Raw genomic sequence first — 18376 nt, forward strand, 5'->3', positions numbered from 1 at the left:
TGAGGCCTAGCGGGGGAGCTGGGGACAGGTTCCCCGGGCGTCCCTGCTGCAGCTGCTGCTCTGGCGAGCCCTGGAGATCCGGGGAGGACGGAGGGGGAAAGCAGCCATAGTCAGGCCAGGCTGGAGCAGGGGCCGTTCGCGGAACTGTTCTCCGGGGCCTGGCGCAGATGCCCGCGGCTGATAGCCCCGCTCCGGAGAATTGTCACACACAGCAAAAGGGAAACAGCACGTCGTGCCTGTACTGCTGGGGCGGGGGGAGAAAACAGTGGGGAAATTAGCAAGAAAGTTGAATGACTGTCAGAGCCTTGGTCGCTGATGGACGGACCTACGGGGACGTTATGATGTTGTTAATCCCCCTCCCCCCTTTCCATCCCCGTTTGTTAGAAGTTTTTTTCTCCTTGTGGTTATTATGTACCAGAGATTGTCACTATTGTCTGAACTTGCTTTTATAGAGAAACAAAATTGGGTCTGGCTGGTGTGACTTCTGTGAATTGGGTCTTGAGCGAGCAAGTCTCCTAAACTAGTTAGAGGTGAAGAGGTATCTTCCAAAACAGTACTGCTGACTAAATAATAAGATGCATTTCTGAAGAAGAAAAAAAGAATTTCTAGCATGAATGAATACAAGCAAACACACATATCCCACCCCAAAGGTTATAGTTTGCCCGGGTCAAGTTAAAGAATCCCATCCCACACTCCCCTTTATTTTGGATTTTTTTACTGAGACAGGATCTGTCTCTCTCTGTGTAGCCCTGGCTGTGCTGGTACTCACAATGTAGAAAAGGCTGGCCTTGAGCTGACAGAATCCACCTGTCTTTGCCTCCCAAGTGCTGGGATCAAAGGTGTGAGCCCCCATCGTCCAGCCTAAGAAACCCCTTAAATTTGTCATTGATTCCAGGAGCATTGAGTCATGAAAAGCTGAACTCAACATGGAAGACCCTTTCTTATAATACTTGGACCAGTAGGGTTCATGTAGCTACACATTTAACTGAAGAAATAACATTCTCTTAAAATTTTACATCTTTATATTTTAGGGAATTGTCTTATAATTGCATCAGATTTTGATAGTGTGCCGATCTTTTCAAATTCCACTCTGCTTTTTCTCAGCCTAGGAGAATGTGAATGGACCCTGTAATCTATAATAGACATGGCTACAGACCACCCCATTTCCAAGATTTACTTGTTCTAGAGTAAGCATTGGTTCTGAATAAACAATCTGTGCTTTGAAAGACTATTTCTTCAGGGTCACCTTAGGAATCTGCCATGTTCTCAAAATAATGTAAATAGATACAGAAGTAAAATCGATCCATTAACTTGGATTAAGAAGGAATCTGGTTACATGTTACCAATTTTTTTAACATTGTACATAGCGTTGGGAGATTGGTTCCCTCAGCTCCTCCATTAAGTTCCCATAGCATACATTCCCTAGCATATTTCCCCAAACATAAATTAATTGGTAATTTATGAATTGTATTTTTAGGTCTCATGAATTCTTTGCAGTTAAGGCCTCATGAAAATATAGGAGACTATGTTCTTTTACTTGTTGTGGGATCATTTTATAAGGCTAATCTAACCTAACCTCAGTTAAGTTTCCCCATGTGTATAATGGGGAAAATAATGCTTAATATATGGAGTTGTAAATAGAATATGTAAAGCTACTAGGATATGTGTCTCTCACGTATATATTTGTTACATTAAATATTTATCTTTGTTTTCACATTTTCATATTTAGAGAGTGAATTTGCTGTTCATATGCCCAGACTATTGTAGCCTCAAAATCTCTTCTGCTGTTGAGTATTATAGGAGTGTTAATGTACACAGTGGCTTAAAACAATACCTCATAGCCATTTTGTTTGTTTGATTACATTTCCTGGGGTGCAGGGCGCAGCACAGAAGTACCGTGATACATTTTAGGGGGGTGGAGGAGGACAGGGGTAAGGTTAACAGAAATCAGTTCTTGTTCTATCTTATTGGTCTCTGGGATGGAACCACTCAGGTGGTCTGATTTGAAGGCCAAGTGCCTTTATGCACTAAGCCATCTTGTTAGCCTCTAGCGGTTGTTTTGTTTTGTTTTGTTTTTATATGCAGACAGCATACATGATATTGGTCATTGGTATGAAAGAGAATTTTGTCTTATACAAGATCTTTTTTCCTTTTGTTTAAAATTTCTACATTTGGAACATATTTCGAATAGATTGCCGATGATAAAAATGTACTTTGTGTGGTAGTAGTAAACTGTTATAATGTTGTCTCACTTTACTTTGTTAATATGTTTCAAGGTCTAGTTTACAGTTGCTATTGGACTCATTCTCTTACCACAAAAAGCAAGTGACTGATACAAAGTTAAGAGAAAGTTACTTTACCAGACTATTAATTACCAGACTGTTGCTTCGTGTTCTTGAGGTTTATTAGTTTACTTTTGCTTTGTTTTTGTCCCCTCAGTCTAGGGATTGAACCTCTCACCTCACGCATGCTAGCGAGTATTCCAAGGTTGAGTTAAATCTTTGCTCTTAAGTTCCTACTCCATTGTGCAGCAGTCCTTGGGTTTTTTGTTTTTGTTTTTGTTTTTTTGAAATAGCATGTTTCTCTCTGTTCCCAAGCATTTTTGAAAGTATAGTTTTCACATATAAAGGTGTCCTTGGAGTTGATGCAGCAGAACTAATTTAAGATTAGCATGCCAACAGTTGTGTTATAAAGTGTTGCTTGTAATATCCAAGGTTGACAGCATCTGCCTAGCGTGCTGCTAAGTTATTGAGCTCTCTGCACTTGGGTGTTTCACTGAGGGGGTTTATCAAGTAATTAAAGAGATTTTCTTGTGAACTGATGTTTTAAATGTCCAGTTATAACCATTTGGGTTACTATTAAGCTGTAATTCTTATAAGTAAGGAGGTGTATGGAATACTATGCAGCAATAAAGGGACCCAAGCTATAGCAACAGAAATAACAAAATAAAAAACAAAAATCTTAAGCAGTTACATACCATATGGTTCTGTTTATGTAACATTCTTGAAATGAGAAAAATAGGATGATGATGATGGGAAACAGGAAGAAGAATGATAACTTGGGGTGTGAGGTGGTAACAGACAACTCTGTATCTCCATTGGGGTGGTTGTTTGCTACATGAACCCGTATGTTTTGTTTTTTGATTTGGAGTTGTTTGGAAATAGCATTTTACTATGTAGCCCTTGGCTGGCCTGCAACTCACTATGTAAACCAGTGAGGATTTTAGGGTTTTTTTTTAATTTTTTAATTTTTTTATTTTTTTGGGGGGTCCCAGGTAGGGAGTGTAAGACAGGATTTCTCTGTGTAGCCCTGATTGTCCTGGAACTATTTTGCAGACCAGGCTGACCTCAAAGACCCACCTACCTCTACCTCCCGGAATACTGGGTTTAAAGACCTGCACTTCTACTGCCAAGCTCTGAGTAGGTTTTAAACTAAAGAAAAAGCAATGTCTTAGCTTTGATAGTAAAAGATACACCTGTAATGGCATTAGACGAGGCTACGTGAATGGTACATTTTAGATTTTGCTATCCTTTTTTTTTCAATTTCCTGTGAACCTATAGTTATTTAAAAGTTAAAACATATTGAATATGTTCTCATAATTTTACAGGCAAAGTATCTGTTTTTAAACATGTCAACTGTAAAGTTTTGTTCATGTTTTGTATATTTCATTGCAAAATTTATTGTTATGTTAATGTTATCTGAGCATAGTAGAAACTGACAGCAAACAGAACCTGGGTGTTGTGATTTCACATTGTATGCATTATAGAAACACATCAAGCAGACCCAAGGTGTTCTGTTTTCATGTTGTATGCATAATAGATGCAATAAAGACCAAGCCATCACATTGTATGACTTGTTTCTCTGAGTACCAGTTACTTCTTTTTTCCTATCCGCCTGCCTGCTGCCCTCCCTCTCTCCTTTACTCCTTCCTTCCTTCGTTCTTCGCTCCTTCGTTCATTATATCACAGCTTTTGTTTTCCAACTCTTCTTCACACAAACTCAAAAGAATCTGTGTATCAATCATCAATACTGTTCTTTGGTTGGTTACTGAAATGTGGTTTTTATTAAGAGGCTATTCATTAAATAATAAAATATTTTATTTACCCCTTTTGAGATAGGAACCTGTCATCATTTTTGTACCCATGTTTATTGAGCTTTTAAAAAATGTATCTACTAGCCAGGTGGTGGTGGTGGTGGTGGTGGTGGTGGTGGTGGTGGTGGTACAGGTACACCCCTTTAATGCCAGCACTCAGGAGGCAGATCTCAAAATTCAAGGCCAAGCCTGGTCTACTCATCCAGTTCAAGGACAGCCAGGGATACACAGAAAAACCCTGTCTCCAAAAGAAAAAAGAAAAAAATTTATTTACTTTAAAAAATTTATGTGAAAAACCAAAACATTTTTATGTGAATATGTTGAATAATTATATGAATTTATATGCACCAAGTAAGTGCAGTAGCCTGTGGCACCAGGAAAGGGTATTAGATCTTGAGGAACTGGAATTACTGGTGGTTGTAAGCCACCATCTGGGTGCTAGGGACTGAACCTATGTCCTCTGCCTGAGTAAATGGTGCTCTTAACTGCTGAGCCACCTCTGTAGTCCCATATCTAGTTTTTGTCTCAACACATTTTTTTCAAGAGTTTTGGGGGTGGGTGTAGGGGACGCTGTTGCGGGGGGGGGGGGGGGTGTTGAACGGTCTCAGTACTGTGGTTGGAAATTTGTTGACCAAAAATGAGGATGTTAGCACACTGTAAGTTTTGAAATTAAAAAAATTTGAAAATTCTAAAACTGTTTAAATGTGTTGAAGGAGGGGGTTGTTTGACTGTCCAAGGTCCCCCATCCCATGTCTGTTTTATTACCATATATCTTTTAATCAGTAATAATTTTGTAAAGAATCCAACTTGGATTTTCATCAGGATTATATTAAAGCGTAGGCAAATTTGTATAATACTGCCATCTTAACAATATTAAATAAAGTATATTTACATATTTAAAGACTCACTAGAATGATAAGCTTATATGTTTACATAAGTAACATTGTATGAAAAATAACTTTAAAACAATTGCATTGTTTTTTTTTATTGATATATTTTTTTATTTACATTTCAAATGATTTCCCCTTTTCTGGGTCCCCACTCCCATTGGTTTTGTTATTGCCTAACTTTTTATTTATTTATTTATTTATTTATTTATTTATTTATTTATTTTAATTGCCTATCTTCTACTCTGGCACTTTCCCTGATAGAATATGTGGTTTTGATTAAAATATAAATAATATTTGAGTCTGCAGAATGTGGCTCAGAGGTAAAGCCCTTGTCTAATATGAATAAGGCCTCTGGCTTTTAATCCTGGCAGAATGTGCATCTCAGGAACACATACGTAAACACAAACACTGAAGAGGACAGTGTAGTGATGCAAATAGACAAGGGAGAACTAGATGGACCTTTTGAAAGACTCCTGGTGACCCCATGCTGGATCTCAAACTAAACTTATGAGAAGTACTTAATCCAATGGAAACCTTAAGTCGTGGTTGAAAGAATCTCCTGCCATTTAGGATTTTGAGCAAGTTGTAGTCGGTCAGTAAACTTGATAGTACCAAGACGAGTTGAATTCACATAGCATTCTGGTTTTTTTTGTTGTTTTGTTTTTGTTTTTGTTTGGTTTGGTTTGGTTTGGTTTTCCCAAACAGAGTTTCTCTGTATAGCCCTGGCTGTCCTGGAACTCACTCTGTAGACCAGGCTGGCCTCCAACTCAGAAATCCACCTGTCTCTGCCTCCCAAGTGCTGGGATTAAAGGTGTGCGCCACTCCTGCCCGGCTACATAGCTTTTTATTACACTAGTCTTTTTGGTTTGGCAGAGTTTTGGAGAGTTGCTATGTTTTAAGATTTATTTTTATTTATGTGTTTGTGTCTGTTGTCCAGATGTGTGAGCTCCTGCAGAGGCCAGAAGAGGATAGGAGATGCCTGTATCTGGAGTTACAGCAGTTGACTTTGATGAGGGTTGATACTTGATGAGGGTGCTGAGAACCAAATATGGCTAAAGTAGTAGTTACTCTTACATGCCAAGCCATTCAGCCTTGCTTGCTTTTAGACAAGGTTTTGCAGTTGTTATGGTTGAGTTCAAGTTGGTGTTCTTATCTTCACCTCCCAACTGTGCCACTGTGACTAACTTTTGTTGGTGGTTGTGGTGGTTGGTTGATTTTGGTTTTTTTTCCTGGATAGGATTTCTTAGTGTACTGGCTGTCCTAGAATTCTCTCTGTAGACCAGATTGGTCTTGAAATCAGAGATCCTCTTGCCACTGCCTCCTGAGAGCTGGAATTAAAGGTTTGCACTGCAACCACCCTCAGCCATGTGGCTAATTTTATTTACTGTTCTCTTATGAAAAGAAAAGAAAAAGAAAAGAAGGAGTGGATAAATAGAACTAAGGTAGGGAGGAGGTGATACTCAAAATTGGAGTGAAATAAAGGCCTCTCAATTACATAAAATCTTCTATTTACTGTTGAAGAGCAAAGGAACCTGTACAAATTCTATTTTAATTAGAAGATGGTGATTTGTCATGTATTTCCCTTGCTAAAATAGTTACACATAAATGGCTTCATATTTTTAGGGAGTTCATAAATACTGAACCAGATAATATACAAATTACGAAAATGAATTCCTAGTCAAGAAAACAGTGTAACATTCCATTACTATTTTAACTGAGTTTATCTGCAACGCTTAAATGACACTGTTGCAAAACAGGACATGATGAACACATTTGACAATCAGTATATGTTTATTGGGAATTTAATGTGTCCTGTCCTGTCCTGTTTATATACAAGAGAGGCCAGCCACCTTTGGCCTCATGGTCTACTGAGACTAATTTTATATATGCATACACACACACACACACTATGTCAGGAAGAAATTGTTACAATGGAGGGAAAAGATTGAGAGATAAGTAATGGAGTTTAGGGCCAAAGTAGCCAGGGAAGAAATCTCTTGACGTAAGAAAGAGTGGAATGACGTGAGGGCCATAAGACAGAAAAATGAAAAGCATTCTGAGGCCTTATAATGGGTGAATTGAAGCACCGTGGGCGAGTATGAAAACGTATTTATAGAGTTCAGAAATGCTTCAGTTGGGAGGCAGAGGCAGGCAGATTTCTGAGTTTGAGGCTAGCCTGGTCTACAGAGTGAGTTCCAGGACAGCCAGGACTATACAGAGAAACCGTGTCTCGAAAAAACCAAAAAAAAAAGAGAAAAAAAGAAATGCTTCAGATCTTTTCTCTCCATGCATCAAGGACTCTCTGCTTCTCACTTAACCAAAAGATGTCTAAGCTATTTATAACGTTGCCTGCATTTAAATAAATTTTATATCTGTGGGTATGAGAAGTCACTCTGACTCTATTGAGCTTAGTCTAATGGATAACTGGGTAACTTTCAAAGTCTACTTTTGGTGCTGGAGAGATGGCTCAGAGGTTAAGAGCACAGACTTGCTCTTTCAGAGGTCCTGAGTTCAGTTCCCAGCCATCACATGGTGGCTCACAACCATCTGTAACAGGATCTGATGTCCTCTTCTGGTGTGTCTGAAAGCAGTTACAGTGTACTTCTATACATTAAATAATTTTTTTAAAAGTCTACTTTTTCTTTCCTTTCTTCTTCCAGAGAGTATGAATGGAAGTGGAAATATATATATATATATAAATGTGTGTGTGTGTGTGTGTGTGTGCGTGTGCGCGCGCGCGCCTTTAGAGCAGGAATGTGCAGATTGTACATAGAAGTCAGGCAAATAATCATTTAGTCTTTGCTTGTACTATTCTAGTGACAAAAACACATTCCTGAGGGACCTTTTGTCTTTACCTGTTATTTTTTTTTTTTTACCTTTTTATTTCTTTCAATTATCCTGCATTCCCTCCCCCCCTGACTTGTGTGAATGTGTGTCTCTCTGCCTCTCCATCAGTCTGTCTCTGTGTTTCAGTTCACATGTGTGTGTACATGTGCACTAGTGTATAGATGAAACCCATTTTGAAATCCAGTGTAAGCATGCCTATACCACTGAGATAAACCCTTAGTGCTTACTTTTATTGTTGGAAGGGAAATGAATAAGCAGAGGGCAAGACTCCAACTGGTCCAGAAACTAATGAGGTATCAGAAAGGTACACCATTGTCGTTGTGACCTGCTCCTCTCCACAAGACACTATTAGAGAATAGAAATTAGGTATGAATAGAGTAGGGGACTCTACTTGCTTCATTGACTCTAATGCTCTCCTTGAACTTGGCCTTAAAAAGAAGAAAGTTTTAGAGGAGTTAAACATAAATTTTCTCAGAGATAGCTCCTGTTTATACTTCCACAGGCTGTTTACCCTTCTTAACCTTATCTATTAGTATGATATTTACTTCATGGCTCTTTTTGCTATGTGATGTGGGCATGTACATATGTATGCACATAACTGTGGTTCACACAGAAGTAAGAGCACAGCCTTGAGGAGTGGGTGCTTTCCTTTAACCTTTAGGGTAGGTCTTAGGAATCAAATTTAGGTTGTCAGGCCTGCTGAGCCATTTCATTGGCCCTTACAAAGTTCTCCATTTACCTTACCACTGTCGTGGTCAAATAAATGGCAGTTAAGAGAATTGACTCAAGCTGGGCAGCGGTGGCACACACCTGTAATCCCAGCACTCAGGGAGGCAGAGGCAGTCGGATTTCTGAGTTGGAGGCCAGCCTGGTTTACAGAGTGAGTTCCAAGGCAGCCAGGGCTACACAGAGAAACCCTGTCTCGAAAAAACCAAATCCAAACAACAACAAAAAAAAGAGCGAGAGAAAATTGACTGAAATGTTACGTGAGGTTCTATATGCCACTACATTATTAGCACCGTACACTTTAATTTTAGAAAGGTGTTTTCCAGTCTTTTCTAATATAAATTTTTTCTTGGTTTATGAGCATCTTGTGAAAATTTATGCAAAATTGTAATATTAAGAGATAATTGATAATTTTTTGTTTAAAAGTTCCAGTAAGTTCCCAGAATTGTCTACAAATCAAATTGTTTCTGTCATTAAAGATGTACCTCTGCTCATGACTTGATGTGGGTCCATTTGAGGTCAGATTGTCAACATTATGAAATCTCCAGCTTTCACTTCTCTTTCCTTTCTCTTCACTTTTGTTATTTGCTTTGTGTCAGTTTTGGATAGAATTGCTTAAAGGACAAAATAGGTAGAGCCATTGAAAAGGAGGAGTAAGGAACTCAGCAGGTGTTTTTGTTTTGTTTTATTAATTAAATTCACTACATGCAACTCAAAGGAGTACGTGGGATTTATAATGAAATTTAAATAACTATTAATTGGACTTGCTTTACTACGCTCACGGTTTGAATGCCACTTAAGGCTTTCTCTTGTTTCTTAACTCTTCACTTGATGTTTTTGTCTTCTGAGACACTAAATCATAGGAGTTCTCAGTTACTGGCAGGAGATACAGTCCAAGACCCTTAGTTCCAAAGCGTCTGTATACTGATTTCTTTTATTTATTTATTTATTTATTTATTTATTTATTTATTTATTTTATTATGTGTAAGAAGTACACTGTAGCTGTCTTCAAACACACCAGAAGAGAGCATCAGCTCTCCTTACAGATGGTTATGAGCCACCATGTGGTTCCTGGGATTTGAACTCAGGCCCTTGGGAAGAGTAGTCAGTGCACTTAACCACTGAGCCACCTCTCCAGCCCCTGTTTACTGGGTTTTTTTTTTTCTAGTCATATAGCCTTTTGAAGTTAACTTATAACTTCAGTATAATATAAGATTAACAGAAATAACTAACAATAAAATAGAGAACTATGCTCTGTAATAAGAGGATAATGTCTTTCTGTCCGAATGCCTTACTTTGCTCGTCTTGTTTGATGAGACAGGGAGGTGAGTGACAGACAAGGAGTTGTGATTGGGCCGTTTGAGCACAGATACTACAGCACCAAATAATCTGATTGCTGAGATGGCTTCTAAGTGACTCGGGATCCAGTAGCTAGTTGTATATACAGTGTATCTGTACTAATCAAAGGGATGGTGTGCTCCTGCCAGGGTACTGGGTGTGACGGTCTAAGATTTTATTGTGCCATTTAGAATGGAATATACGTCAAAACTCAGGAATTGTCAATTTGGGGGATTTTCCACGTAATATTTTTAGAGCGCTGTCAACCATGACTACTAAAACCATAGAAGACAAAATTGTCAGTAACAGAGGACTGCTGTCTTTACCTGAAGTGAACACAACCAGTGAACTTAAAATACAGGCCTTCAGTCTCCCAGGCTAACTAGCATCATGCTTACCAAGTATAAATGATTTTAGGAATTACTCCGTGCTTTTCTTTACCTCAAATTTAGTGAAGGCAAGGTTACTAGTGAGTATTTAAAAATCAATTAAACTCCGGGGTTTTTTATGGTTCTTCCAGACTTTATAACAGTACTCATACAGTAAATATTAATATTCTTCAGAACTGCTCCCAGTGTCTCACATGTCTCTTACACATTACTTAAGGTCAAGAAAAATACACTAGTGAATGAATAATTGGCATATCATGTAAACTTTAGAGTTCCCTTTATATCTAGGTGATTTACTCACTTTGGTTTTTAATAGTAAACTTGGCCTGGCAGTGGTGATGCATGCCTTTGATCCCAGAACTTGGGAGGCAGAGGCAGGTGGATTTTTGTGAGTTGAGGCCAGCCTGGTCTAAAAAATGGGTTCCAGGACATCTAGAGATGTTCCATTAAAAAAAAAAAAAAAAAAAAACCCTTCCTTCAAAAAACCAAACTAAATAAATAATAAATAAGTCTTTGTGCTGTAGAGGTTGGTAGGGTAAAAGGCTATCTGCTACAGGAATACCAGCAGTGAGCCAGGACAAAGAAATGGAACTGTAACAAGTACTTATACTCTAAAAGCACAGCTATTTACTGTCACTTAGTGTAGGTCATCCATGTACCCATTTTAAAAACTCACCAGGTTTAATATATTACAGTCAGGTTTTGTTGTTGCTGTTGTTGTCTGATTTCTGTCGTTGTTGTTATTGTTATTGTTGTTGTTAATGGTGGCTTGTTTTGAGAATGATGAAAAAGGGGAAAGGACCAGCTTCAAAATCTCTTCTTTGGTATGATAACTAATTAGGATGTGGATATTTTGGGGGGTAGGCATTAAATTATATTATTTTGCATGTGAACATAGCTTATTGACACTTAGCCAAGTCATGTGTAATTATGATTTTGCCTGTTACACTGTGAGGTTTTAAGAGAACGTCTTTACTCATAGAGTTCAAGGAAATATTTTTTTCTGATTCTGTTGCTTTATAAAATTTGAGTGGCATGTCAAAAATAATTGCTAACCTGATTTGAAAATTAGTTTTATTATCTGATTCACTAAGCTTTATTTAGATTTTCAGTCAGTATTACACTGAAGATAAATGTTTATTTTGTAAGAAAATGACAACTCATTTGTTAGTGTTAATTTTAACAACTAGATTATGAGCTAGGTAGTGATAGTGTATACATTTAGTCCCCACATTCTAGAGGCAGAGGCAGGCAGATCTAAATGAATTCTAGGATAGCCAGGGCTACACAGAAACCCTGTCTTGAAAACCAAACAGAAATAACAAAACTAGATTATAAACGAACCAGAGCTGTTTAGTTCTTGTAATTGCAAAATAGCAAAGTTAGTTTCTCTGTGCTGTATCTGAGAAATAATTTCAGGCTATTAATTAAAGAGGTTTTGTTTGTGTGCATTTATAGATCCCAATAGAAAAATTTCAGCATTGTGAGAGTAAGAAAACATAACCATTTTAATTCCTAGTTTATTGTAACCAGTATTTCACATCCCTTCCATGACTTATCCCATGAATAACTTTTCTTGGTTATCTAGATGATTTTTGTCTCTGAAAATCTTTGTGAACTAAAGTACATTCAAACTGGAAGAAACTCAATTAGATTTCATTATGAAATGAAGTACAGTATTTGATTCCTTTTTCATAAAGTATGTTCTCTATGAAACAGGAAGATTGATTGAAATTTCAAGGCCAATTTAGGTCTTATAGGAGGATTAGGCCAGCCAGGGGTGGATGGCAATTTAAGAGTTGTGTATGATATAACATACAAATAATTATAAAATTAGCCACTAAATTTTTTTGTTTTAAACTGCTTTGGGGGCAATTCATAAATCATAGAGTTATGAATTTGAAGTATACAGCTCCGAGTTGAGTATATTCACACGTTATAGCCGTAATCCAACTCTATACTCTTTATTGTTCCAGATAGAAATCCTATATCCAGCAGAGATCGTTCCCACACACACCCTCCCCCATTTTAGTGTAAAATAAGCAGGAATCTTTCTGTCTCACATTTGTCTGTTCTAGTCATTGTATAAATATGGCATTGTGCAGTATGTGGGTCTTTCACTTGGTGTATTTTCGTTTTTTTTTTGTTTTGTTTTGTTTTGTTTTTTGGATTTGGTTTTGTTTTTTGTTTTTTGTTTTTTGTTTTTTTTTTTGAGACAGGGTTTCTCTTTATAGCCCTGGCTGTCCTGGAACTCACTCTGTAGACCAGGCTGGCCTCGAACTCAGAAATCCGCCTGCCTCTGCCTCCCAGAGTGCTGGGATTACAGGCGTGCACCACCACCACCCGGCTACACTTGGTGTATTTTCAAATGTCAAGTTTCACCCATATTGCAGCATAGACCAATGTTATGTTGTTTATTCTGCTGAAAAGTGTCATTGTGACATTTGTATCGAATTTCTTTTAAGATGTTGGATATTTTTGGTTTTTATTTTGGGTTATTATGAAATCAGTGCTGTAAAGCATTCTTGTGTGATTCTTCATGTAAGTATATTTTCATTTCTCTTGGGTGTGTATCTGGATATAGAATCAATGGGTTCTGTTTAAAGAACTGCCAGACAGTATTTCAAAGCAGTTCTATCATTTCACATTCTCATAAGCAGTATGTTACAGTTTCAATTCCCCCATCCCCGGTACTTTGCCATTACTTGTTATAAATCTCTTTTAAAAAATATATAATATGTATGCTAGTAGATGTATAGTGGTATCTTATTTTGGTTCATATTTGTCTATGTACTAAAGATGTCCAGAAGCTTTGTATGTGTATTGGCCAGTGATGATTTTATGTAGAGTTTAATAGCGTTAATATCTAGATGTTGTCTATCATATCTATCCCACAGGTACTCGGGATTTGAATGTGTAATCCATGTAAAATTACTGTATGGATATGAACACATTAAAGGCCTACTTCTAAAGCCAAATCAAACAGTTGAATAGTTATTTTTTTATTACACCAAAAAAGGTCTGCTGGGGCGGTACTGTAGTCATACATACCTTTAATAACAGCACTTGGAAGGCAGAGGCAGGTAGATCTCTGAGTTTGAAGCTAGCCTGGTCTACAGGTTAAGTTCCAGGACAGCCAGACCTACACAGAGAAATCTTATCTTAAAAAACAAAACAAAGCAAAAGAATTCTGTATCTGTATATGTACCACTGCGTATGTGTAGAGGTCAGAATGATTCTCCTTCCACTGCATGGGCCCTGGGGATGGAACTAAACTCATCAGGTGCAGCAGCTTAGCCTTTACCTCTGAGTTATCTGATTAGCTTTAAATTAACTTTTAAATTAGTGTTTCTCACACTTGAAAAACTAAGCAGTAACTAGTTTAAGAAAATTTCAGTTTATGCTTGTTTTCCTACCATAAAGTATAAATTTGTCCTCTTTTACTTGAACTATATCTTTATTTGGATAATAAAATTTCTCATTGTTGTTCTTGTTTTAAATATACTTTAGTTAAAAGTAAGTATTTAGATACCTACTGCCTTGATCTCTACATTATCCTGCTTCAGTAGAATGCTGAGTTCCATCCATCTTCAAGTGATTGTAGAAAAGCTGAGATTCTGTTTCTTTCTTACTTTTTTTTTTATTAAGAATTATTTATTTAATTTTATGAGTACACTGTCACTGTCTTCAGACACACCAGAAGAAGGCATGAGATCCCATTACAGATGGTTGTGAGCCACCATGTGGTTGCTGGGAATTGAAGAGCAGTCAGTGCTCTTAACTGCTGAGCCACCTCTCCAGCCCTGAGGTTCTGTTCCTTAACAGATGTGCATGACGTTGTAAAACATAGTGATCGCAGGTTGGAGCCATGTAAGAAAGCATGAGCAAAGCTGAGCTCAACAATGTTCTCCTTCAAGTCTAATGAGTGTAGCAGATGTACCTCATATATATAAGCAAGAGATAAGAACTAATGGGGAACTGGAGATAGATGGAAGATGGAGTTTTTGATTTTAGAGCCATTAGAGAATGGCATCACAGTTCTTTTAATGTGGAAGTCAATAAAGTTTTCTAATACTTAAACATAGGTCATTTGTAAGGCCAGAAATGTTTGGTTTTTCAAGGCAGTGTTTCTCTGTGTAGCCTTGGCTGTCCTGGAATTTGCTCTGTAGACCAGGGGTGCCTCAAACTCACAGGAGGCCTGCCTCTGCCTCCTGAATGCATGGAATCTGGGCTTAAAGTCATGCCTCCACCTCCTTGATAGGCCCAACACTTTATTTTATTTATTTATTTGTTTATTTGTTTATTTATTTATTTTGAATGTATAGGTGCTCTCTTTGCATGTATAACTGCATGCTGGTAGAAAGCATCAGATCCCTTTAAATAGATGGTTGGGAGCCACTATGTGGTTGCTGGTAATTGAACTTAGAATCTCTGGAAGAACAGTCAGTGCTCTTAACTGCTGAGCCATCTCACCAGCCCTCAGGCCAGCATTTTTAAAGATAGTTGTACTTTCCTAAGAGGTATTTGATGCCTAGCTGAGTTTTCAATTATATTTTTTTATCTTTGTCTTGCAATTATATAACTATTGTTGAGAGTATGAATGCACTGAAGTCATAGATATACTAATTGTTGTGGAAAGATTGTTTAGAACCATTCACACTTTCTTATGTGAGATTGCCTTTTAGAAATAATGCCACAAACTTAAGAAATGACTCTCTGTAACTCACCATTGTTACTGGTGTGTGATTATTCATTAGCTAGAAATTTGAGACAGTTCTTTAGGCCATAACACTAACAAAATATATACTGTCTTCAGTGTAATTACTTACATAGTATATTTTATCCAAAAACTCTTTAAATCAATGAAAAATCTGTTAACAACTTTTAAGGTATGATTAACATACAGTAAACTATATACATCCAAAATATATACTTCAAAAGTACTTTTTAATATATAATTTATTATTCTTTTTTGTGCATTGGTGTTTTGCCTGCATGTATGTTTATGTGAGGGTATCAGAATCCCTGGAACTGGGATTTACAGACAGATGTGAGATGCTATTTTGTATGTATGAGTGTTTTACCTAAACATATGTCTGTGTACCACATGCTGTTCCTTGGACCCTGAAACTGGTGTTACTGATGGTTCTGAGCTGAATTAAACTCAGGTTCTCTGGAAGAACAGCCTGTACTCTCTTAAGCATTTAGCCATCTTTCTAATCTGAAAAGAATTTTTTCTTTTTTTCTAATGGATTGCTGGTCAAATTTGTCTCCTAATGAGGATCTAGATAGAGAAATAAAATATCTCCCCTGCTAATACCGATTTGTCAATTTGGTTAAGACACACCTAGTATTGGTAAGTCATACTAATTCATGGTACATTATGGCAAAGAACTTGTCTGTATTTCCTTTGTGCCCTTAACCTTTGTGTGAAACTAAATTTAAAGATGATAGTCTATTACAGTGAAGAAATTTTAGGGTAGCTGACATTTAGGCTGCTGTCTGGTTAGTACTAGCTTTTTAAAACCAGACTTATAGTCTGATTTTAGAAACAAGCAGTGCAAAACAATTTGGAAAACTTGTGAGTTTGGCTAGGAAAGAAGTACAGTTAAAGTTGTGGACAAGGAAAACTTAGTTCTTACTGAGCCATTAAAAGAAGCCAAATACTTGACATTAGTACAATAGAAAAATGTCTCAGAAATTGACCATACCCCACTAATGGCAAGCAAGTCTTATATCCCACTACTCTGTGCCCAGTTTGCCAGACAGTGTACTGTTGGATATAATGTTTGTCTTGCTGGAATTTGTTATTTAGTTCCATCTCTCCTATCTGTACCCTTCTTCCTTTTTGAAATAGTTATGTTTACTGTTCTATTTTTGTCTTGGGAGTATATATTTTGTATAGGCTCACAGCTAATAATTGTCTGAATCTCAGAAAAGGACTGGGCCTTTTGTGGGTTGCTAGAACTGTTAAGACTTTAAGGACTCCTGGAACTAGATTGAGTACATTTTACATTATGAGACAGAGGTGAGCCTTTGTGAAACAGGTGCAGAACGCTGCATCTTGAATATGAAATATTCATATATGGTCGGTTTGGTTGCCAGATGGTTGGTTTTTGCAGAGTAATGGACCCTGATGGCTCTTTCCTAAAAACGAATTGATGTCATGATTAATTTTTAATATAACATTATTAGGAGATGGTAAAAATAGGAGGTAGGACTTGGTTGGTGGAAGTTGATCACTGGGAGTGTATGTTCGGAATATGTATCTTTCCTCTACTTGTTCATTTCTGTTTCCCAGTTGCCATGAGGTAAGAACTTTGCCAGGCCATGGTCTTTTTCCATCATATTCTACCTCACCACAGGTTCAAAAATAGAATCTGCTGACCACAAGCTGAAACCTCTGAAACCCTGAGCCAAAATAGATCTTTCTTCCTTCGAGTTGTTTTTCTTAGGTGTTTGTTATAGTGATGGAAAGTCTGACTAACACACATGTTAATCTGAGAAAAAAATGGCACAAATTACCCACAGGATATTTTATATTATGTTATTTTCAAGATTTGTGCATTTTGTGGAGAAAGTACTCTTCTACCTAAATTCTGTGCTAGTGTCTTTTAATATATACATCTTTAAACGAGAAACTGTGAGCAAATACAAGCATGTCATATTGGTCGCATGAAATAGCAAATGCTCAAAGCAAAGGATTTTGCTAGACTGAAGAATCAGATAATGTTGTGAGGAGGACAGTAGATCATGAAACAGAAAGACCAGTAGAAGAAACAGTACTTTGGAGCCAGAGCCTAGAGAAGAGATGTGACTCATCTTGAGGTTATGGCTTGAAAGGGAACAGTCACAGGACATGGTGACATTAGCTAGGTCTCTGGGTTTATAGCTTTGCTACTTGCAGTGGGCCACATCAGAAGCATGCTTCATAGATATGTGTGTACTGAAGCTTGCTTTCTGTTCTGGAACAGATGTAGTAGAGCACCTAAGTTTGATTGAGCTACCTTTGCAGCTAGGGTTGATTATGACCATATAGTTACTCTACAGGTAATTGCTGACTTAGACCTGCATCTTTACTTGGGAACTTAATAATAGCACCCAGACATGAGTTCTGTCTAGCAATTCAAGTACTCAAACCACTAGTTTGAGGCTTGTGACCTAGAATGTCATGGCCTTGTTTCTTGTTGCTTAATGCTTTTAACTGGTTTTCTTAAGAGTGACAGCTTTGTTACACAGAACACAAAGAAACAGTTAAGATGCCCAAGATGGTGTTTCTTAGGGATTCTATTGTAGGGAAGAGATACCACAACCACAGCTGCTCGTATAACATTAATTGGGGCTAGTTTACAGTTCAGCGCTTTAGTTCACTATTACGATGGAAAGCATGGCTCTGCATACAGGGAGACATGGTGCTGGAGAAGTAGCTTAGAGTTCTACATCTGTATCGGCAGGCTGCAGGAAGAGAGAGTGACACTGGACATGGCATGAACATCTGAAACCAAGGCACACCTTCTAATAGTGCCACTCCCTGAGTTTATGGGGGCCATTTTTATTCAGACTACCACATACTGATTGATGAATCACAATCATCTTTGTTTCTTATTGACTGGAGTGGTTTTACCTGTCAGTATTACCAGTGTTTGTTTCTTGGAGGATCAAACTTAAGTGAGTTTCTTCAAGAGATTCTCAAGGTGACTGATGTAGACATTAGGGATACTTGAGAAACTCATGTTTCTTCCCACTTAGAATTTATTTTTAGTTCACTGGCTAACATTGTCCTATTTTAGATTGGGAAAAAGTGACAATGTAGTTACTAAGAATACTACACTTGGTCTTAGCCAGAAATCTGAGAGGTGATAATTGTTAAGGAGAAGGAATACTAACCTGAAAAAAAAAAAGTTGCTCTGTTATGCCATACATAAAGTTTTCTTAATAAGAATGTTTTTAAATAAGAGATTAATACCCCTCATTTTTCACTTCATACTTGACTGAATCCACTGCCTTGATCTTAACTCATAACTCCCACATGGTCTCCTTACTGTGTGTTTTTCTGGAGTATCAGTGTATTTAGCCATGTAAACTTTAAATGA

At 37.5% G+C, this 18376-nt stretch overlaps 1 protein-coding gene across 1 annotated transcript in view; it reads left to right on the forward strand.

Moving 5' to 3' along the window:
• The window catches only part of R3hdm1 (R3H domain containing 1), a 123466-nt gene that overhangs the window by 419 nt on the left and 104671 nt on the right, over positions 1 to 18376 (forward strand).

Source organism: Apodemus sylvaticus, chromosome 12 (genome assembly GCF_947179515.1).
Source record: "Apodemus sylvaticus chromosome 12, mApoSyl1.1, whole genome shotgun sequence".
NCBI lineage: Eukaryota > Metazoa > Chordata > Mammalia > Rodentia > Muridae > Apodemus > Apodemus sylvaticus.